This window comes from Leptinotarsa decemlineata, unplaced genomic scaffold, assembly GCF_025532065.1.
Source record: "Leptinotarsa decemlineata unplaced genomic scaffold, Ldec_3_MD MMD2_tig00001973_RagTag_RagTag, whole genome shotgun sequence".
NCBI lineage: Eukaryota > Metazoa > Arthropoda > Insecta > Coleoptera > Chrysomelidae > Leptinotarsa > Leptinotarsa decemlineata.
The window spans coordinates 317127-341170 of NW_027412572.1; the positions used below are offsets into that span (position 1 = coordinate 317127).

At 34.0% G+C, this 24044-nt stretch overlaps 1 protein-coding gene across 16 annotated transcripts in view; it reads left to right on the top strand.

Moving 5' to 3' along the window:
* The window catches only part of by (focal adhesion protein tensin), a 687936-nt gene that overhangs the window by 245920 nt on the left and 417972 nt on the right, over nt 1-24044 (top strand). For 2 of the 16 annotated variants that reach the window (XM_074176609.1, XM_074176610.1), the window contains exon 1: nt 22979-23199. The exons of 13 other annotated variants lie outside the window; for them this stretch is intronic. The gene's annotated coding sequence lies outside the window, so the exon portion shown is untranslated. Of the gene's footprint in view, nt 1-22977; nt 23200-24044 lie in introns of those variants that run through there. One more of the 16 variants, XM_074176600.1, reaches the window with a different exon arrangement.

Below are 24044 nucleotides of genomic sequence, written 5' to 3' on the forward strand. Positions count from 1 at the left end.
CAGATTATTCATTTTAGCTGAAAACCTACAATTTGTAAAAACTTGATAATAGATTAGTTACCGTTTTGGCAGGCTTTGTTCAACCCATAGAAATCCACAGGCCGGTCGAGTGTACCAATTTAATCGAAATTAAACGACCTCATGCATTTATTTTTATAATATTTAGTATGTTATAAAAATATCCCTAGACTTTTCCGATGTGTGTATTTCTATACATTATTCAGTTTCCAATTGTAGCAATTTAATGAAAGAATCATTAATTTGAGAACAGTTATAGTTGGGTATACATATAGTACCTTATACCAATCAATTCAGAGAACCAGTAAAAATGAAAAACTAGAAATAAGCTCGGTAAACGCATGATTTACAATCCTTACAAAAAGTTCCTCAGTAGTAAAACCCCAAACGTGTTCATTATATCGGAGTCATAAATCTCCTGAACCATACAGGTATAATCGATATACCACCTACATCTAGAAACAATTGAGCGCGGTTTCCATGAAAAATACTATTGATGTAGTTTATTATTTATCACGTCATTGTTCAGAGATGGGTGTGGTGAAGATCGTCGTTTATCATTTTTTGTATTTTTGTCTGAAGACAGCCCTCTGACTGTCTAGTTTATTGTCCTACTTCAGAGTAGGACAATAAACTAGACAAAAAAGGTCATCAAAATCTGAGATTATCAGCTCTGAATCACTATTTCACTCTCTTGAAAAAATAAGTTGAATTTTAATTTTTCTAAAAAATTATTTATTTTTTCCTCATTTTCTATTTTGTCCCCTTCAAAGTAGTCCCCCTCAGATACAGAGTGGTCCAACGAAAAGTATGCACCTTGCTCTTCTCCTTTTTTTGTAACTTAACGCAAAAATACTCAGATAGGTCAATTTTGCTTTTGGGGGGGACACATTTTAGATGTATTTTTCTATCTGTGCCTTCAACCCCCTAGCGAGGGTGAGTAACAACCCTAAAATTTCAAATGGAATGTGGGGTCGAGTGATATATCATTTGAAAGGGCACAAAATTATCTTTCCAATGATACCTAATTTGTTGTATTTCACTCAAACATGTAGGTATTATGAAGAAAAACAACTACAACCCAGTACTTTGAAATGTGTAATTGACTTAGTAGAATCCTACTTCAGCAAGTGCTGAAAATGTGACCCATTTGCTTCCATACAATACAGATTTTGTTCAAATCTATTCCTAACATTCTGTAGCATATCAGGTGTTATACTTCTGCACTCTGCTGTAATTCGTTGGCGAAGATCTTCTATGGACTCGGGCTGCGTAGCAAAACATTTATTTTTCAAGTGTCCCCAAAGGAAAAAGTCTAAAGGCGATAAATCAGGTGACCTGGCAGGCCATTCGATGGGGCCTCTCCTTCCAATCCACCGTTCAGGAAACCGGTCATCTAAAAACTATCTTACCGGAGCAACATAGTGAGGAGGTGCTCCATCTTGCTGGAAATGAAGCCAATCATCATTATGATTTTGGCCATTTTCAATTATTTCTGTTATGAGAGAATCAATTGTATCTTCAAGCATGTTTAGGTAGACCTCACCAGTTAAATTTCCAGGAATGAAAAGTGGCCCTACGATATGACTACCTAATATGCCACACCAGACATTGATTTTTTGAGGGTTCTGGGTACGGACCTCTCGGAATAAGTGTGGGTTACTGTCATCCCAGTAACGGCAATTATGCCTATTCACAGCTCCATTAAAAAAAAGTACTCTCATCGGGAAAGCACGTGTTGAATGATATGTGCGGATCATCAATTAGTAGCTGGCTCAGTTGTTCACAAAATTGCAGCCTTCTATCAGGATCATCTTCATTGAGTTCCGGTACTAATTTAATTTTGTACGGATGAAATTTATAGGCTTTTAATATCAGTATTATGGACGAACGGGAGACACCTGAGGCTGCAGCAAGCTGACGGGTACTTTGAGTATGATCCAATTCAACATGTCCCAAAACAGAGACTTCCACTGCTTCATTTCTGATCGGTTTTCGTGGCTGGTGTTTCACATTACAGACAGATCCGGTATCGACAAACTTTTGAACTAACTTGGCAACGTACGAATCATTCACATTTTTCCCGGGATGACTGTTATTAAAGAGGCGAGCAGTAAGTATAGCACAACTATTATGTTGATAATAAAGTTTAACAATTTCAACTCGTTCAGGAATGGAATAAACCATTTTTACAGTAAAGTTGAAATAATTTCAAAAGCAACCGAACTGATTCAATGAACGTTTGCCTAAATTCTTTTTGTACACTTATCTGCTGTTGTTATTTGAACAAAAAAAACGCACGAGAGAAATTGAGGAAAGTAGTAGTTATAAAAACGCCGTTTTTTTCGCATTTTCATTAACACCAAAAATATCGAGTAAATGTTCTTGCTTTTTTTATAACTATTCAAGTAAATACAACAAATTAGGTATCATTGGAAAGATAATTTTGTGCCCTTTCAAATGATATATCGCTCGACCCCACTTTCCATTTAAAATTTTAGGGTTGTTACTCACCCTCGCTAGGGGGTTGAAGGCACAGGTAGAAAAATACTTCTAAAATGTGTCCCCCTCAAAAGCAAAATTGACCTGTCCGAGCATTTTTGCCTTAAGTTACAAAAAAAGGAGCAAAGCACGGTGCATACTTTTCGTTGGACCACTCGATATAATAAATACACTTGTGCCAGCGTTTTTTTCAATTCTCAAAGCACTTCTGATATACACTTTTTTGTGTTTGGTTTTTATCGTCTCAATCATCGCAAAACGCCGTCGTCTCATGGGTCCCTTCTGTTCTAAGAAAGAAGTCACCGGAGAGCAAATCTGGTGAATACGGTGGCTGAAGCATGATAACGATGTTGTTATTGAACAAAAAATTAGGAATAAGCAATGACAAACGAGCAGGTGCATTATCACAGAAGCCATAAATTGTTTTTTCATAATACTGGACGTTTTCTTCCTGGTGGGCACAGATGGGCTGAAAATTCCGGTCCTAAGAAAAAAACATGTTTTTTTGTCCAAATGGCTTCATCCATCAACGTAATATCCATCAAGAGACACACAATCATTCCAGTGCCACTCTAACATTTCAATACCACTTTTGTAGAACGATTTGTTTTATCTCAAAAAAGGCCTCATTTTCAACAATAACATCTTTATTCGAGCGATTTTTTTCAACGCTAAGCATTTTTTTGAGGTCTGCGAACAGCAAGTAGTCAATGGGAGTCAACTCTGGCGAATACGGTGGATGTGGGAACAATTCGAAGTTCAATTGATGTAGTTTTGCCATTGTTTTGATTGACTTGTTAAACAGTGACTAGCAATCCGTTACGAATCCGAACGGGTGCAATACTGATTTCAAATGTAAATTCACCTACCGGAAATTTAAGGGCATGTAGAAACAATGATAAAGAGTAAATTTGGTTTTATGGACGCACCTTTCTCCTTCGCGGCTGGCGTCCTTTCTTATTGCATATCTACGATATAAAGCGGACCTACATACAGAGTTTCAGCTTCCGAAAATATATCGGCACGTGGAAACAGTGATGAAAGTGTAACTTTATTTTATGATCCCGCATTTTTTTCCTGCGGTTAGCTTCCCAGTTGGAACATTTGAAATTCCTTTCTTATTGCACATCTACAACATACCACCAACTTACCACCTACTTGGTTGACAGCAAGAGTGGTATATACAGTGTCACCATAAGTGCGCACCATATGGGAAACTTTTTTTTCGAAAAGTTTCATAGAAGCTTAACTTGGTCACTTGTTTGTGCTTTGAATTTAACTTAAAATGTGAGGCCAACTGCGACCCACTGACGTTCAGTGTTTGTCAAATTCAACTTTTTTTTTAATTGAAAAAGTGCATTTCTAGATCGAATTTAACAAAAAGTTACTTGAAAAAGTTGTGTCTACGGCAATTTTATATCCATATGCCAAATTTTATGCAACTAGGATAAAGTAACGTTTTGCTTATTTCTAACAGATATCCCTTCATTTTAAAAAACAAGTTCGGTTAATTGCTATAAAAATTTCAACATGACTGGTGCAAACACCAAAACACTTGGCTATTTTCTTAAACAAACGGCAGTACCTTCAATTTTGGAAAAGCAAACACAACTCAAAAACTGCAATAAGTATTAATAAAATTATTAGAGTTGAAATTACATTAAAATTTCAATATTCAGAATTTACGGATTATTTATAAACACTTACTAGGGCGGTAAGGATGCTTAATCACGTTGAATAAAATTTTTAAGTAGGTCTTGACAAACAAAATGCATGCTATGGTAGTGTCAAGTGGTTGACTTACTTGTCAAATTTTTAACAGTTATTGTTGCAATAATGTTGTCTCTTCAGGAAAAAATAGAAATAGTTTTAATATGTGGTGAGAATACACCATACCGGCAAGTAGCTAACATTTTTAATGAACGGCATCCAAAAAAAAATGTTCAACATACTACTGTGTCAAAGATAATGTCGAAATTCAGAAAAACAGGATCCGTAGCAAATCAATTTAAGAAAAAGCACACTCCAAGTAAATATAATGAGGAGGCCCAACTTAACATTTGTTTAAAAGTTATTGAAAACGGGCAAACGAGCATAACCGATATTATAAAAAATACCCATTACAAGAGAGAGAGTGTTAGAAAATTTTTATTAAAGAATAAATTTTGGCCTTGCAAGCCAAAATTTATTAACACATTAAAAGAACAAGATTTTGATGTCTGTTTGGGGTTTCCATTCTGGTTTCAAGGAGAGAGAAAAGAAAATGTAAAGTTTCCGTATAAAATTTTATGGACAGATGAGGCAACGTTTTGTTCAAATGACGGTAAGTTCTCAAAATTGCCGATGATGGGCCCAAGAAAATCCCAATTTCACAGTTGAATGTGGTGATCAGTATTCCTTTAAAACTAATGTATGGTGTGGGATACTTAACGACCAAATAATTGGGACATTTTTCTTTAGGGAAAATTTATCATCCGTCGGTTATCTCAACCTTTTTAATAATGAGGTTACTGAAGTTTTAGATAATATGCCATTAAATAATAAATACGACTTATGGTATCAGCTTGATGGTGCACCAATACATCACACGATTGTTGTAAAATAGTCCCTCCAACAAATGTTCAGAGGCAAACTTATTGGACGTAACTGGAAACATTATTGGCCACCTAGATCACCCGACTTGATGCCTTTAGACTTTTTCTTGTCGGGTTACCTGAAACAAAAAGTGTACCGAAGTAGACCATTTACTGACATACAACATCTGGAAAATACCATTCGCGAATGCTGTGCAAATATAAATCCCCGATTTATTAAAAATGCAGTTACAGATGTCAGTAGAAGGACCATAATTTGTATTGAACGTGGAGGACGACATACTGAAATGTAGGCTATAAGTGTTTGACAACCTCATTTAGATCAATAAGTAATTTTTTGTACCCATTTGTATTTTCTATAATATTATTGTTGTTTAAAATATATAATAATAATAATAGGTCTATCGAAATTATTTGCATTTTTTCAGTTGCCTCTGCTTTTTCGAAATCAAAGGTTTGTTTAAGAAAATAGCCAAGTGATTGAAACTTTGCACCAGTCATGTTGAAATTTTTGTAGCAAATTTTTAATTTCTCTCTAAAAATGTCCGTATAAGTAAAAATGTATCAGAAAAGTTAAACTCCATGATGAATTTGTTATGTTTGCATGAATTGATGACAATTAACCGAACTTGTTTTTTAAAATAAAGGGGATATCTGTTAAAAATAAGCATAAAATTTGGCATATGGATATGAAATTGCCGTAGAGAAAACTTTTTCAAGTAACTTTTTGTTAAATTCGATTTAAAAATGCACTTTTTCAATTTCTTTCAAAAAAAAAGTTGAATTTGACAAACACTGAACGTCGCAGTTGGTCGTATCATTTTAAGTTGAATTTAAAGCACAAACAAGTGACGAAGTTGAATTTCATTGAAACTTTTCGAAAAAAAAGTTTCCCGCATGGTGCGCACTTTAATGGTGACACTGTATATACCTGAAGTGGGTCGGAAAAACCCACAACCCAAATCGGTAAGATCCATCAGCCTTACATCCTTCCTGTTGAAAGGACACATCAGGAGGATGTCATTATATGCATCCCCCCTGAATAACCAACAGTATGTGTATCAAACTGACAAATCGACAGATTTTTAGCATCAAACAACCTAGTAGAGGAAGGAGCATTTGACAATGCACTACCTGATCTATAGGATCATCCCTGATCCCTGGCTAGATAAGGCATAGAATAGACCATAACTGACTGAATCTATGCCATGCTTGTAAACAGAACTGCAACTACGTCTCTTCAAGGCGAAGCCATTAGGTTAATAAAAGCTGAAAATTAAAAATATTATTACTTAACGAAAAATGAAAAATAAAAATTAAAAGAACAACAAGTGATGAACAACCAACTAATGGATTTTTGAAGGATAATGAAAAAGAGCCTGCATCTTGATAAAAACTGACTTTTTTTAAAACTGCTTCGAGGTAAAAAATAAATAAAAAATTATATATCAAATCAATGGTGTCACGATATTGATTCGATTCTAACACATATAAAAGTTTGGGGGGATTTAGGGGTTCAATATCCCCTGAAATTTGTATGGGCTGAACAGATTTCGTGGTTTCATATGAACATATGGTTCTTACTATAAGAAAGCCATGAATCCATTTTCATAACAAAATGTTATACAGTTCATGAAATATTGAAAAAAAAATCGGTTTTCATTGTGTACTCTCCAAGGGCACATTTGCAGTGAGGTAAGTTATACCCAGTCAATTATTTTTGACCCCAGACTATATGGTTCAATTTATGATCTAGCTTTGTGTTACAACCCGTATCTATCGGAGTAATGTTTATGTTAACGATGGCAATATTATTTTGACACAATCACTGCAGCTCGAATAATACTTTGCTGGCAAATGCACGACTTTTCTTATTGAATCTATAAAGTTCGTGTTTTCAGTTGAGCTATTACTGTACTGTATCACGTCGAACAAAGAACTAGTCGGAAAAGTAAAATTGCCAGATCAATGGATCTATTCTCGGTTCCACAGCACGTGCAGATTTTATTATTTTTGTTTCGCACGCTGAAATCAGTTTTCCGGTTGACTTTTACGTTACTTTCTCTTCAGGGAATTCTACATATTCTGTAGGAAATGGATTATTTACCTTCACCAAGAATATGGGAGATATTTTAATTTGAGTTTTGAGAAATTCACAGAGAAAAAAAGGTATACTACCAGCTGGAGACAGCTGAGTTCAGGAAACTAGTTTGATAGTCTCTTATTTCATAAATTCACACTTCGCGTTACTTGAATAATCTGACAAATTTAGTTTGCTGGTTTTGATTTTGATTTTGTTACAGTTCAGTGGCGATGACTGTAGAAACTGCACCAAAAATAAGTTGGTGTTCAATTATGACCGTTTTTAAAGGCCAAAACACAAACACTACAGCGGTATCTAGAGCGGTATCTGTGCAAAAAAAGTGATTCATATTGAATTTGAATATCTGGAGATTAAATTCATTTAAAATAACGTTCTTATACAGGGCTTTTCATGATGAGCGTTAATTAGCCGTTTCTGACAAACTATTCAACGGATCAACCTGAAAATTTCATAGTATGCATAAATCAATATGACCTACACGTCTAAAATATTTCAGACGAAGCGGCGTTGTCGCTTCTACTATAAAGTAGCGGCTTCTTTGATTTTTCAAATGGAAAACCCCGTATATAATATCATATTATGATTCATTATCACTTTGTCAACAAATTCATATACATTTCCCTATACCTATCTATTACCGTTTAGAAGATATAATGTAATTTCGATATTTTTTTTACCAAACATGAACTTTTATAAATGCTGATAATCTTGAACTCTCTTGCACTAAAACGATCAAATTTGAAATGGAGTAGAGTGATACTATGAGGATCTTCACTCCGAGTCATATTTTCATTTGCCCCATACAGGGTCTTCAAAAAATGCAGATACTTTGATCTCATGAAAAAATGAGTGGAACTCAATTTTTCAAATGGAACACCCTGTATATTTCAACATTTTCGAGCTCTTCATCCAATTTTAGATTAATTTTGTTCAGATAATACTATTTCTATTTTGAATCGTTTTCGAGATAAACTGTTTCAAACGGAAACTGACATGGTTTTATTGCTCGTTTTTTTGAATTCATCACTAATTTGGAAGATTCAACATTTTTTTTTTATACTTAGTAATATATCTTTTCGATCCAGTTTTTTAACTGTCTTAGATCAGTCAATTTGAAATTGGTATGTACCCACCTTAGAAAAAGTTACAATTTGTATACATTGAGGTATTGGTCTCCAACGTACAACAGTACACATTAGTATTTTTCAATAGTGTACTTTGGAAAAATAAATAAACCAATTATTTAACGTCAGACTTTCGTTGGTGGTTCTGACTGATTGTGAGAGTTACCAATTATAATAGAATAATGTCAAGATTAGGTTACAGTAATGAAGATTTCTTGAATTCATTACTAATTTATGGTGAGTGCAATAGAATTGCAAGTAGAACAAGCCGAGTATTTCATGAAATATTTCCACAACTTCCGAAGCTGAATAATAATGTGATAAATCGACTACTAAAAAACTGTAGGTTGAATGGAACCTTCCGTCCAAAAATCATTCGTAAGAAGACTAAAGTGGATGATGATGACAATGGTATAACAGTTTTGGGATACTTTCATGCATTTCTAAATGCTTCTCTGCACGAGGCTGAAAGGGAGATAGATATACCCTACGTGACAATTTGTCGAATTCTTAATAAGCATAAATGGCATCCCTATAAGTTCTACTGTGTCCAACATTTGAAAGAGACTGATTTATCTCGTAGAGTGGAATTCTTTGAATGGTTACTTGTCAAGACTCAAGAGGATGAACATTTCCTTGACAATATCATATGGACAGATGAGGCCAAGTTCACAAAAAATGGAATTTTCAATAGACACAACAGTCATTATTGGGCGCCAGAAAATCCCCATGTTGTCCGCCAAAGGGGTTTTCAAGAAAGATGGCAATTCAATGTATTTTGTGCCATTAAGAATGAGTCAATTTTTTTATATCCAGTTTTATGATGATAATTTGAATGCATCAAAATATGAAGATTTACTGAGGAATGGAATTCAAATGATTTCAAATAATGGACCAGGAAGAGAACGTGTATGGTACCAAATGGATGGTGCTCCACCCCATAATTCTTATTCAGTCAGCGGAGCTTTAACCGAAATCTTCGAAGACAGATGGATTGGTAATAATGGACCTTTTCTTTGGCCTCCTAGAACACCAGATGGCAATCCATTAGATTATTTCGTGTGAGGTTTCATTAAAAATATGGTTTACTCTACTCCAATAACAACAATGGAAGATATGAAATCGAGAGTTACAACTACTTTCAATAGTTTGACTCCAGGCTTGATCAGAAGCGCTACACATGACAATCTTTTGAAGAGATTACATGTTTTTTTAAGTAGAGGTGGAGATGTGTTTGAACATATTCTAAAATACACTGACGATTAAATTAACTCATTAATTTATGGGTTTATTATTTTCAGTTCGTGTTTCAGCGTTAATAAAACTATTGTTTGAAGAGAAGTTTCATTCGATGGTTGAGGAGTAGTTTATTAATTATCTTTTCATTGTATTATCTGTGACTAATTGAGAGACATCAAACCAAATCTGTTTAACAAAAATGAGTGATGAACAAGGAAACCATGTCAATTTCCGTTTGAAACAGTTTATCTCGAAAACGGTTCAAAATAGAAATAGTATTATCTGAACAAAGTTAATCTAAAATTGGATGTAGAGCTCAAAAATGTTGAAATACACAGGGTGTTCCATTTGAAAAAATTGAGTTCCACTCATTTTTTCATGAGATCAAAGTATCTGCATTTTTTGAAGACCCTGTATGAGGCAAATGAAAATATGACTTGGAGTGAAGATCCTCATAGTATCACTCCACTCCATTTCAAATTTGTTCGTTTCAGTGCAAGAGAGTTCAAGATTATCACCATTTATAAAAGTTCATGTTTGGTAAAAAAATATGGAAATTAATTTATATCTTCTAAACGGTAATAGATAGGTATAGGGAAATATATATGAATTTGTTGACAAAGTGAAAATGAATCATAATATGATATTATATACGGGGTGTTCCATTTGAAAAATCAAAGAAGCCGCTACTTTATAGTAGAAGCGACAACGCCGCTTCGTCTAAAATATTTTAGGCGTGTAGGTCATATTGACTTTTGCATACTGTGGAGTTTTCAGGTTGATCCGTTGAATAGTTTGCCAGAAACGGCTAATTAACGCTCATCATGAAAATCCCTGTATAGTATAGTGAAATTCTCGTGATTGCATCACTTATTCGAAGACCTAGTACTACCTAAGCACAAATTCGAATAGCATTTACAAAAATAGAAAGTTATTTCGGTATGATTTTGAAAAATTAATGAAATTATATAAAAACCCAACATCAGTTTCATATTTCGGAATTTGATTTTGTTACGGTTCAGTGAAGCTGAATGTAAAAACCTCGCCAGAAATATTTTGGCGTAGAGATTTGATCTGCAAAACAGAGCGTGATTTGATATATATGAACATGGGCTATATGTGTTATTTCAGGCAGACAAATTCGAAACATGTACAAAATTTCGTCACGTCGAGCAGATAATTCAATCCCGCTTTTATTTATCCAACGTCACATTTTTCATCTCATATCAGATCGTCCGCTTATTTAGATTACTTATATGGTGAAACGGTTACGGACACATCTTAGAAATTTATCACACCTCTCGCTTCTAAGAAGTGAAAAATAGTTTTTACTGCTTCAGCGTGAAGATGCTTGCTGAGAATGTGTTCGAGATGGATGATGATATTCCAAATTCTTAGTAAAGTTCAAGTAAACTATATAGTGTAACCTACCTTCTAACAGCTTTCTTTTATTAATATAGTTAGGGAGCTAACAAATTTCGTTATTCAATAATTATTTCTGATTATATAAGAATCACAATAACTAAATGATACATATGTATAATAAAAATATATATAATAATATACAGGGCGTAAGTAAATAAGTGTAAAACATTTAAGAAGGTTATTCCTCATCGAAAAAAAGATAAAGACTCTATTAGACCATGCTTACGGGCTCTGTAATGCGAAGGAATGTCTCGAGAAGGAACTAGACATCATCAAAAATGATTTTCAACGGAATGGCTACTCCAAAGCGATGGTAGAAAAGACTTTGGCTAAAAGACATCAGTAGCCTCGCAAGGAAGAAATGCCGTCACAATCAGTGCTTGCACTTCCCTACATCAGAGGATTATCGGAGAGGATAAGAAGAATTGGTTCCAAGTAGAACATCAGAACCTGCTTCAGAGCTGGTAACACTATCCGTAGCAGTCTCACAAAACCCAGGCTACCAAACACGGTCTGCGATTCCAAGAATTGCATTTACCGGATACCCTGTGAGTGCGGAAAATCCTATATTGGTGAAACTAAGAGGCCATTGAATGTTCGCATTGCCGAGCACAAGAAACACACCCAGCGAGGGGAAACCTGCAAATCAGGAATAGCAGACCATGTTTGGACCATGTTTGGACTAATATCAAGTGGGCTCAAGCTGAAATCATCCACAAAGAGGAACACTGGTTTAGGAGAAAATTCAAAGAAGCCGTGTATATGTCCAACAACGCATTCAGTTGTTAGCGTTAGCGTAGTGATACGTAACATATGGAAACCTCTAATCAAGCGAAAAACGACCAACTCCCGCCAAACGATCGTCTTCTGCTAAAACCAATGAAGCGGAAAGAGGTAAGAAGGGATAGGTGAAAGCACTCGAATGACCTATATATATAGTCAGATCTCGAAGGAATAAGTCCAGTTATCACCCGAAGACGGTTGTGATACAATCGAAACGTCATGACATAAGTTGATTTGGAATCTTTTAATTTTAATTTTTCATTTTTTGTTAATAATATTTTTTAATTTTCAGCTTTTATCAATATTTCAATTTTTATTTTTTTGGTTGTTGCTTGTATGTTATTTCTTTGTAATTTTAGTTCTTTCGTTTAATGAAATTGTCATTTTCGTTTAATCTTTTTAATTTTTTTCAGGGATTTCAAATCAATTCATATTATATTAGACAATGAAAATCCGAGCTGATAAAATACACCACGAAACATTATCAACCACCACAACAAACGTTATAAAAAATATTTGAAATCCCTTAAAAAAACTAGTACAAATGAAAAATTGAAAACAATGGCTGAAAATAATAATTATATTGAGCAAAATACCTTGAAATGAAATTCTAGTGAAATAAAGTATGAGTAAAAAATTATATAATATTTAAATTATTACAATGTGTTAAAACAACGATAAAAATAAAATAAATACAACAATAAAAATTAATTGGCGCTCCTGGGCGACTTCAATGATTCCAGTGGCGCATTTGCTTTTTCAGCTGCAGAAAAACCCGGAGAAACCTGCAGCACCACATCATCTGAAGATCTTGATCTAACAATGTCCTCTCTCTCATAAAACAAATTGTAGGGTGTCTCCAGAGGCTCCAATAAATTCAATGCATCGCCACAACACTTCGTAACACGACTATCGTCAAACTTAAACCAGTCCGTTTCTTTTTTGACCAAGGCGTAATAATGACCAAATTCAACTCCAGAACCACAGTGAACAATGACTGCATGAATATTATAACAGTGGTCTGCTAGGTTGAAATGTTCATCTATTTCAAACCTTCCAAAGAGTTTCTTGCTTCCGTTAGAGGTTGAGTCTTGTTTGAAAATCATCAGTGTTATTATTAGATTGACTGGTGCCTCAGCTATACTTGTTTCCTTATAACAGTCAGTTAGTTTGGCGCATGTTTGACAATACAGTCGATCATCACCTGTTAAAAATTCCATTTTCAGATGATTTAACAATAAGCTTTGCACGGACTGGTAATTAGTCGTATTAGGAAAAGCTAGATGAAGTTCCAGAAAATTCACATAAGTTTTCAGTACTTCTTGAACATTTACCGCAAAGTGAACAAGTGAGGATTTTTCCAGCAACATATTTACAAACACAAGACGAGATGGGTTGTACGGAATCATTCAGTCCAGAGCGGCTGGGAGTATTAATTTTGCTATTGTTTTGCTCACGGAGAGTGTTCAACAAGAACCCCAAGAATTCGGAACAATCCTCTTGTTGTCCTAACGAGTATCTAGTGGACTTCAAAGACTCCAGGAAATCGGTTGGAGGGAAAGATGACACCTTCTTACGAAACTGCAGCTGCATGAACAGTTGTTTGAGTTTGATGAATAAGCAGGAAACATTTCCGTTCTCGTTCATCATTAAAACTTCGTTCTTGAAATTCTTCGTCAAGAACAACACTTGTAAAATGCTATTCATGTAGCAAGTGTTTCCTAAATTATCCAATCCAATTTTCTTCTCTAGATTTTCAGGGCAACTCTCTACTGATTCGTAAGGAAGAACACGTTTCACAGAATCTCCATAAGAACCATTTCTCAAGCTGCGATCGATCCTTCCAAGTGAAAAAGGGTTTCGTAGAGGGATCGATTCGGCTCTTGCTTTAAGAAGCGCTTCCACTGAAATGGTACCAGTTCTACGAGGAATGCAACTCATTTTTTTGGGGCCAAGAATGACCTGAGTCCACTGACCGCACTGAAAAAGAAGAAGGTGGATCAATCACTTGTGAATTAACCTTGATAGGAGACTGATAAATATCCACATATCTCGGCTTGTTTCGAAGAGGTTTCAGTTCCGTACTGAAATTAGGGCAATGCATGATCTCATCAAAATTATATGAAGCAGGAATAGTTCCAAGTACTGAAGCAGCATTGCTACGTTGAATAACAATCCTAATTATTTCTATCAAAAAAGAGGTAAAACGGTGATCTTTCGTTGCTTGGCCTATTCTCCTTCCGAGTTCATGAACGAATAACAGAGACTCCGGGCCATAAACACCAAAAGTTTCAACCGCTACTGGATGAAACAGATAGTTGTTTCCAAGATTTTGGTATTTTTTCCTTTTCAATTTCTCGCCAGACAATGCTGCAGTTCCAGCAGACTTGGAACTTTCGGCTAGATGGGAAGCCGCGACCGTGTGAACGCAAGTAAATTCCCATACCACAGGTTTACCGTATTTCCATGGTATGAGGGACATGCCATCTGGTCGTTTACCATCATCTCGACTGGTACCTAAGGGTTCCAGAATTGTAGGGACATCCGCTGACAACATAGCTCGTTTCAATATGTCGTTCACTTGGTGAGGTCGAGATATACGCCCTGCACTTCTCCTGCAACTCAAACCATGTGTACCTTTCTCATCAACTATACTACCGCAAACACAAGTATGAGAAACACAAATAGATGAACCCATCCTAAGTCCTAGTGCTATTCTGAAAGATTCATCGTCTAATAGTGTTCCAAGAGATGCAACAGGTAAAGCATTCAGCCAAGCACCCGATTCCTTGATCATTGCTGCTTTCAGACGAGCCTTATCGTATACACTTGTAGGTTTCAGAAGTTTAAGTTTTAAGTGAAAAATAGAAAAATTAAACACATTTAAACTCATATTTTATTTCACTATAATTTCATTTCAGGGTTTTTACCTGATATAATTGTTATTTTCAGTAATTGTTTTTAATATTTCATTTGTATTGGTTCTCTCAGGATTTCAAATTATTTTATATAATATTAGAGGATGGAAGTGCGAACTAATGAAATTCAAGAATACGGGGCCCGTTGAAAAAATGAAAAACATGCTAAGTTACAGCATGTTTTTCTAAAATGTGCATTTTCGATAAGTTTTTTACTTGTTTCTATGAACATTTCTGAAGCACTTTTTCACGTAGAACTCAAAGGTGGTAAAAATTAATTCTATCAATAGTTATTGATGGAAAACAATTTTGTCATTTCAAAAATACCTTTCTAAAAATGTAGCACACCTTTCGAAAATGCATATTTTCGAAAAACAAGCTGTAACTTAGAAACGATGATAGACATCGATATGCGGTTTGTCATAAAATTCGACCCTCAGACACAGCCATCAGTTTTCATCCATCTAGTCTGTACAAGATGTTTTTGTCTTGAATATATGACATACGGAAAACCGGAATAAAAATTTCGTAAGATTCGACGTGGCGTTTAATCATTCGATAAATCTGAAAATATTTCCAGAACATAAGCTATGAAAACATTCCATTACGCAAATGTTTACCTTTCCGCCTATAATTAAACCGCGCTCTAAAAATCCAACCAACTGGATTTATTTATTCAATTAATAACTACAACTGATAATATCTTGCACCGTGTTATTACAGGCTTTGCCTTTATCGTTATTTATGTTTATGCATAATCCGCCTACGCCATAAGATTCTTTAGGTACTACCTTAGTGGGAATATCAATCAAAGGCTATCGGAAACTGTAAAACTAGTTTTTTCATAATCAATATTGACGCAGCCCACAAGAGTTGAACCCTCAATGATAGTTCCTTGCGAAACATATCTCAGTCTCAGTCAGAAAATCAAAAATCAAAACTCTGCTCCACTTTGCCAAGCTTTCGCTTCGAATGGGAGCTCCTTCAGGGCCTATAATTTATTGAATTGTTAGTTTTCTCGCCATTGAAAAACATTACAAATCAAACTTACAGTAAAAATGAGTCAAAAACAATGAATTGAACATATAAATTGACGAAGACAGTTAAACATGTATAGGATTACTTTGGGTTTGACAAATGTCATACCTTCACATTTCATCTGACATTTATTTATAACCTATATCGGTTGTCTCTTTTTAAATTTAATGAAATGTGGTACAAAAATCTTGAAATTTAAATTTCTCACTCTTTCGTACTTGTTTCCTGTCAAGTCTGTGGGTTTCAGTACATGTACAGGCTGTACTCGCTGTACTTCTGTATCTGAATTTTTCTGTGATGTTGTGAATATCTCTGCATATTGTTCTTTTTGAGTCTTTTCATAACAATATATATATTTATATATACAGGGACAAATTATTCAACAGATCAACCTGAAAATTCCACAGTATGCATAAGTCAATATGACCTACACGCCTAAAATATTTCAGACGAAGCGGCGTTGTCGCTTCTACTATAAAGTAGAGGCTTCTTTGATTTTTCAAATGGAACACCCCGTATATAATATCATATTATGATTCATTATCACTTTGTCAACAAATTCATATACTATTTCCCTATACCTATCTATTACCGTTCAGAAGATATAAATTAATTTCGATATTTTTTTTACCAAACATGAACTTTTATAAATGCTGATAATCTTGAACTCTCTTGCACTGAAACGATCAAATTTGAAATGGAGTGGAGTGATACTCTGAGGATCTTCACTCCGAGTCATATTTTCATTTGCCTCATACAGGGTCTTCAAAAAATGCAGATACTTTGATCTCATGAAAAAATGAGTGGAACTCAATTTTTTCAAATGGAACACCCTGTATATTTCAACATTTTTGAGCTCTGCATCCAATTTTAGATTAACTCTGTTCAGGTGATACTATTTCTATTTTGAACCGTTTTCGAGATAAACTGTTTCAAACGGAAACTGACGTGGTTTTCTTGCTTGTTTTTTTGAATTCATCACTTATTTTGGATATTCAAATTTTTTTTCATACTTAGCAATATTTCTTTTTGATCCAGTTTTTTAACTGTCTCAGATCAGTCAATTTGAAATTGGTATGTACCTACCTTAGAAAAACATTTCCTTGACAATATCATATGGACAGATGAGGCCAAGTTCACAAAAAATGGAGTTTTCAATAGACACAACAGTAAATATTGGGCGCCAAAAAATCCCCATGTTGTCCGCCAAAGGGGTTATCAAAAAAGATGGCAATTCAATGTATTTTGTGCCATAAAGAATGAGTCAATTTTTTATATCGAGTTTTATGATGATAATTTGAATGCATCAAAATATGAAGATTTACTGAGGAATGGAATTCAAATGATTTTAAATAATAGACCAGGAAGAGAACGTGTATGGTACCGAATGGATGGTGCTCCACCCCATAATTCTCATTCAGTCAGCGAAGCTTTAACCGAAATGGATCTTTTCGTTGGCCTCCTAGAACACCAGATGGCAATCCATTAGATTATTTCGTGTGGGGTTTCATTAAAAATATGGTTTACTCTACTCCAATAACAACAATGGAAGATATGAAATCGAGAGTTACAACTGTTTTCAATAGTTTGACTCCAGACTTGATCAGATGCGCTACACATGACAATCTTTTGAAGAGATCACATGTTTGTTTAAGTAGAGGTGGAGATTTGTTTGAACATATTCTGAAATACACTGACGATTAAATTAACTCATTAATTTATGGGTTTATTATTTTCAGTTCGTGTTTCAGCGTTGATAAAACTATTGTTTGAAGAAAAGTTTCATTCGATGGTTGAGGAGTATTTTAATTATTATCTTTTCATTGTATCATCTGTGACTGATTGAGAAACATCAAATGAAATCTGTTTCACAAAAATGAGTGATGAACAAGGAAACCATGTCAATTTCCGTTTCAAACAGTTTTTCTCTATAACGGTTCAAAATAGAAATAGTATTATTTGAACAAAGTTAATCTGAAATTGGATGTAGAGCTCATAAATGTTGAAATATACAGCGTGTTCCATTTGAAAAAATTCAGTTCCACTCATTTTTTCAGGAGATCAAAGTATCTGCATTTTTTGAAGTCCCTTTATGCGGCAAATGAAAATATGACTCGGAGTGAAGATCCTCATAGTGTCACTCCACTCTGTTTCAAATTTGATCGTTTTAGTGCAAGAGAGTTCAAGATTATCAGCATTTATAAAAGTTCATGTTTGGTAAACGGTAATTGATAGGTATAGGGAAATATAATATGAATTTGTTGACAAAGTGATAATGAATCATAATATGATATTATATACGGGGTGTTCCATTTGAAAAATCAAAGAAGCCGCTACTTCATAGTAGAAGCGACAACTCCGCTTCGTCTAAAATATTTTAGGCTTGTAGGTCATATTGACTTATGCATACTGTGGAATTTTCAGGTTGATCCGTTGAATAGTTTGCCAGAAACGGCTAATTAACGCTCATCATGAAAAGCCCTGTATATACATATAACAACGGTTGAAAGGTAGATATTATCGACCCATCCTTTCAAAAAAACAAGCCATTTACCACTCAGAAAATCGAAAGTCTCATAGGACGTTGACATGCTTTGATGAACCCCACCAATAACATCGCTCGTTTTTTGAAAAAGAAATATTTGTATCTGGCTTGTAGAACAAATAATGAGTTGAGTAAATTACATACAAAGTTTCAAATTATATACAAAATTTCAGTGACTGGAGAATCAAGAGTATGTGAGTTGATTTGTGGTTCTTTCTAAAAATTCTATATTGGTCAAACGGGGAGAACCTTTTCCATGAGAACTGCAGAACATGGTTTTGCAAATGTGAAAACTAATTCTATATTTGGAAACTATTTTTTGGCAGACGGGCCTGACTTGAACTATTACTATGACGTATTACATTTGAAAGAGAAAGGTTTGAAATTCAATAGATTTAGAAAGTCGTGAAATTTACCAAATGACCACGCATAAGTGAATTCTTTTCCTCTGTTGAATCTGTTTGCTGAAGTGGAAATTGGTGATAATTCACGATATGTTCATTTGATGTCTCTGGTGAAATTATCAGTAATTAATTATATGAAAGGATGCATAACTAAAATTGATATATGATGATAATAATAATAATGACTTTATTCATAAAAAAGAATAATTATAATCATACAAACAAATAATAGCTATGTTGAATAAAGTAAAATGGCAATAAGTGCAGAAGCACTTTTTTCGCTTAAAAAAGAAAATTTAACACATACACACACAAATACAAACAGACACTTTTTTTAAAATAATGTTAGGGCTATAAAATGACCAAATTGTAAAACTAGAAGGTGAACGATCAGAAGGGTGATATTTTTCATTTCATAATAGGTACTGTTGTAAAAAAATTCAAAAAATAATAACGCGCATTATACATTATATTATAAAACTGCTTTATACTTAAATGAATTGATGTTAATGATGTACATGCAAACATATGCATCATATGGGTTCAGGTATATAACAAACATAACACACAAATAGGAAGCATTTATTAGGTAGAAGCTACTGATGAAGCTATTGTATAGCGAAACGCGTCTTGCGATTTTGTAAACTGTTCAGTGAAAATCTCATGGTACATTGTTACTTGAATTCATTTCAATGCAAATCTTAGTACAATTAACTCATGGAACTTTTGTCCTGCATCAATGTATCCCGCTCATTTTCATGACCTAATTCAACAATTACCCAAGGATGAATTAGTAACACCAACACCCACATCAACGATATTAAAAACACATCGCTCTTCGGAATATACAGTTGTTGAAGTCAATTAGCTCTCCAGTAAATCGTTCAGAAAAACATTTATTCTGAACGCGAAACTGCGTCTCCCATTATTATTCATTTATTCCATCAAAGAACCTAATATATATTAAACGAAACGGAGGCCCGTTACAGGGACTATCGGAGAAGTTCATACCAATCTTCATGTCTTTATATTGAACTCAGTGGCTAATTATTTCAATGTTTGAATTCTGTTTGTCATCCACGAGATACAAAAACTGTTTATCGATCATAACAAAAAAGATCGAGTTGAGTTTCATTCAGCCAAAAGCTAATTTAATTTATCTAAATTTAGGGTCTATAAAAACCAAATACGTTTATTTTTCATGTCTTTTTGATGAATTTTATGGCTAGTAATTCTAATGTTTCAATTCTATTTGCCGTCTACGACAAACAAAACCTGTTTTTCAGTCAAAACGATAGGGATTGAGTTGAGTTTTATTCAGCCAGAAGCTAATTTAATTGATCTAGGTTTAAAGTCTATAAAAACAAAAAACGTTTATTTTTCATGTCTTTTTATCGAACTCTGTGACTAGTTATTGTAATATTAGGTTTCTTTTTGTCATCCACGACACACAAAAACCGTTTATCGTTCATAACAAAAGAGATCGAGTGGCGTTTCATTCAGTCAGAAGCTAATTTAATTTATCTAGGTTTAGGGTCTATGAAAACCAAATACGTTTATTTTTCATGTCTTTTTATTGAACTCTGTGGCCAGTTATATCAATGTTTGAATTCTGTTTGTCATCCATGAGACACAAAAACTGTTTATCGATCATAACAAAAAAGATCGAGTTGAGTTTCATTCAGCCAGAAGCTAATTTAATTTATCTTAATTTAGGGTCTATCAAAACCAAATACGTTTATTTTTCATGTCTTTTTAATGAATTTCATGGCTAGTAATTCTAATGTTTCAATTCTATTTGCCGTCTACGACAAACAAAAGCTGTTTTTCAGTCAAAACGATAGGGATTGAGTTGAGTTTTATTCAGCCAGAAGCTAATTTAATTGATCTATGTTTAAGGTCTATAAAAACCAAATACGTTTATTTTTCATGTCTTTTTAATGGATTTTATGGCTGTAATCCTAATGTTTCAATTCTATTTACCGTCTACGACAAACAAAACTGTTTTTCAGTCAAAACGATAGGGATTGAGTTGAGTTTTATTCAGCCAGAAGCTAATTTAATTGATCTATGTTTAAGGTCTATAAAAACCAAATACGTTTATTTTTCATGTCTTTTTAATGGATTTTATGGCTAGTAATCCTAATGTTTCAATTCTATTTGCCGTCTACGATAAACAAAACTGTTTTTCAGTCAAAACGATAGGGATTGAGTTGAGTTTCATTCAGCCAGAAGCTAATTCAATTTATCTAGGTTTAGGGTCTATGAAAACCAAATACGTTTATTTTTCATGTCTTTTTTTTCAACTCTGTGGCTAGTTATTGTAATGTTAGGTTTCTTTTTGTCGTCCACGACACAGAAAAACTGTTTATCGGTCATAACAAAAGAGATCGAGTTGAGTTTTATTCAGCCAGAAGATAATTCATTTCATCTAGGTTTAGAGTCTATAAAAACCAAATACGTTCATTTTTCATGTCTTTTTATTGAACTCTGTGGCTAGTTATTGTAATGATAGTTTTTTTTTGTCAACCACGACACACAAAAACTGTTTTTTAGTCAAAACGACAGACATTTATTTCAGTTTCATTCAACCAGAAGCTAATTTAATTGATCTTGGTTTAGGGTGTATAAAAACCAAATGCGTTTATTCGTCACGTCTTTTTATCAAACTCTGTGGCTAGTTATTCTAATGTTAGGTTTCTTTTTGTCATCGAAGACACACTAAAACTGTTTTCTAGTCAAAACGCAAGAGATTGAGTTGAGTTTCATTCAGCCAGAAGCTAATTTGATTGATCTAGGTATAGGGTCTATAAAAATCAAATACGTTTATTTTTCATGTCTTTTTGAGGAATTTTATGGCTAGTTATTCTAATATTTCAATTCTATTTGTCGTCTACGACACACAAACCTGTTTTTCAGTCAAAACAAAAGAAATTGAGCAAATTTAATTGATCTAGGTACAGGGTCTATTAAAACCAGATACGTTTATTTTTCATGTATTTTTAGTAACTTCTGTGATTAGTTATTTCAATGTTAGGTTTCTTTTCGTCTTCCACGACACACTAAAACTGTTTTTCAGTCAAAACGAAAGGAATTAAGTTCAGTTTCATTCAGCCAGAAGCTAATTTAATTGATCTGGATTCAAGGTCTATAAAAACTAAATACGTTTATTTTCATGTCTTTTTATTGAACTATGTGGCTATTTATTCTGATGTTTGAATTCTGTTTGTCATCCACGACATACAAAAACTGTTTTTCAGTCAAAACGCAAGAGATTGAGTTCAGTTTCATTAAAACAGAAGCTAATTCATTTGATCTAGGTCCAGGGTCTTTAAAAACCAAATGCGTTCATTTTTCATGTATTTTTAGTGAACTCCGTGGCTAGTTGCTTCAATGTTTGAATTTCGTTCTTCATCCACGACAAAAAAACTGTTTTTTAGTCTGAAAAAAAAATAAGTTCAGTTTTATTCAGACAGAAGCTAATTTAATCGATCTTGGTTGAAAGTCTATAAAAACTCTATCCGTTCATTTTCCATGATTTTTTATCAAACTTTGTGTCGTGTTGTTTCAATGTATGAATTTTGTTTGTCATCCACGACCCACAAAAAATGTTTTCAGTCAAAACGAAGGAGACTGAGGTCAGTTTAAATTGATATAGTTTCAGGGTCTGTAAAAACCAAATTCGTTTATTTTTCATGTCTTTTTATTGAACTTTATGCCTAGTTATTTTAAGGTTTCAATTCTCTTTATAATCCACGACACAAAAAAACTGTTGAAGTTCAGATTTATTCAAACAGAAGCGAATTCAGTTGATCTTGATTGAAAGTCTATAATAACTCAATCCGTTTATTTTTCATGACTTTCTAGTAAACTTTGTGTTTGTCATCTCCGACACACAAAAACTGTTATTCAGTCAGCTAGAACTTTAATTCAGCGAGAAGCTAACTCAATCGATCTTGAATGTCTATAAAAACTAAATCCGTGCATTTTCCATGAAAGTGAAAACAGCTCTCTCGATATCAAGACCCATCGAATAGAAACCCCACACCAATACAATAATTTGATACACTTATCAACTATCCCATAATTCCATCAGTTATTCATACCGATAGCTATCACTCACCACAATTTAAATAAAAATACAACAAAGCTGCGCAATCTTGTCAGCGAATATGAATGAATAAGGCTACAATTCAATTTATTTCTGGCTACTACTGTGCCCAGCAATGTAAACATTGAATCTAGTAAGCTGGGCATGAATGCAGCATTCTCTCACATTGTAGTTCAGAACAAGTGCACATCGAGTTCGCCGGTTCCGCGTTCAAATTGTGCGTCGTATTTTTTAAAAAGAGGACCGCGAGCCGGATTATAACCATCGAATAGTGTTAATTATTTTCATTGAGTTTGTGTTGTGCAACGTTTTAGCATGATCCATCGATTTTGTATTTGTTACGATATTCAACGTGGGAAATTTTCATCAGGGTCAATAAAGGATAGTCACAAGGGTACTTAACTGAGCATTGTCGAGAGTACAGGTTTTGTGAGAAAGTGTCTGACCCTTCTAAGCAGATATTTCTAAACACACTTTTTGAATCTTCTTTTTGTGAAACAAAATCAGCTTTTAGCTTTTACAGGTCATCATTTATTTGAGAGGTCTCTGAAATATTAATATTTTCTATTCAAAACTTCACAAATGAAGTAATAGTAATTGATATTAATAATAGTATCGTCTTTATTATATACACCAGTCATTTGAGCTTAAATTAGGTAAGAATCTTGGAATTCGAGATACCCAGCTGTAAGTCTGTAAATACTTGTATATTGACACCCTTAAAGTTGTCTCAAAACCTACAGATGGTAGGGTGTACGCAACTATTAAATTTCAAGGTCAATGGTCACAAAAATCGGTTTTTTGCGCTTTTTTTGTAAATATCTCATTTCCTATGTGGTTTTTGCTATTTGTTTTCAGTATCAATATTGTAGAATACAAAATTTTCTACAAATTCTGTTCAAAAAAATTTTTCATACGGTGAACCGTTTTCGAGATAGAGGACGGAGAGCGCAGGTCACAGGATCACTTTAGGTTAACCGGTGCCTTCGGTCGAAAACGCGTGGATCCATTGTTACTCTTGCAGAGAATTACTGTCAGCAAACAATTTGAAAGTAATTTTGAAGAATATCTTCAATATGAATTGAGTCCGTATCCAACAGCTCTATTTGATAATGATGGCATGAGAAAAACAACAAAATCGTCATTGTATGACAACATGAGCCCAATTGATTTTGTTCTCAATGAAAATAATATGACGTTCATTATTAAAGGCGGATTTCTTCTTCATCATGTTGTAAG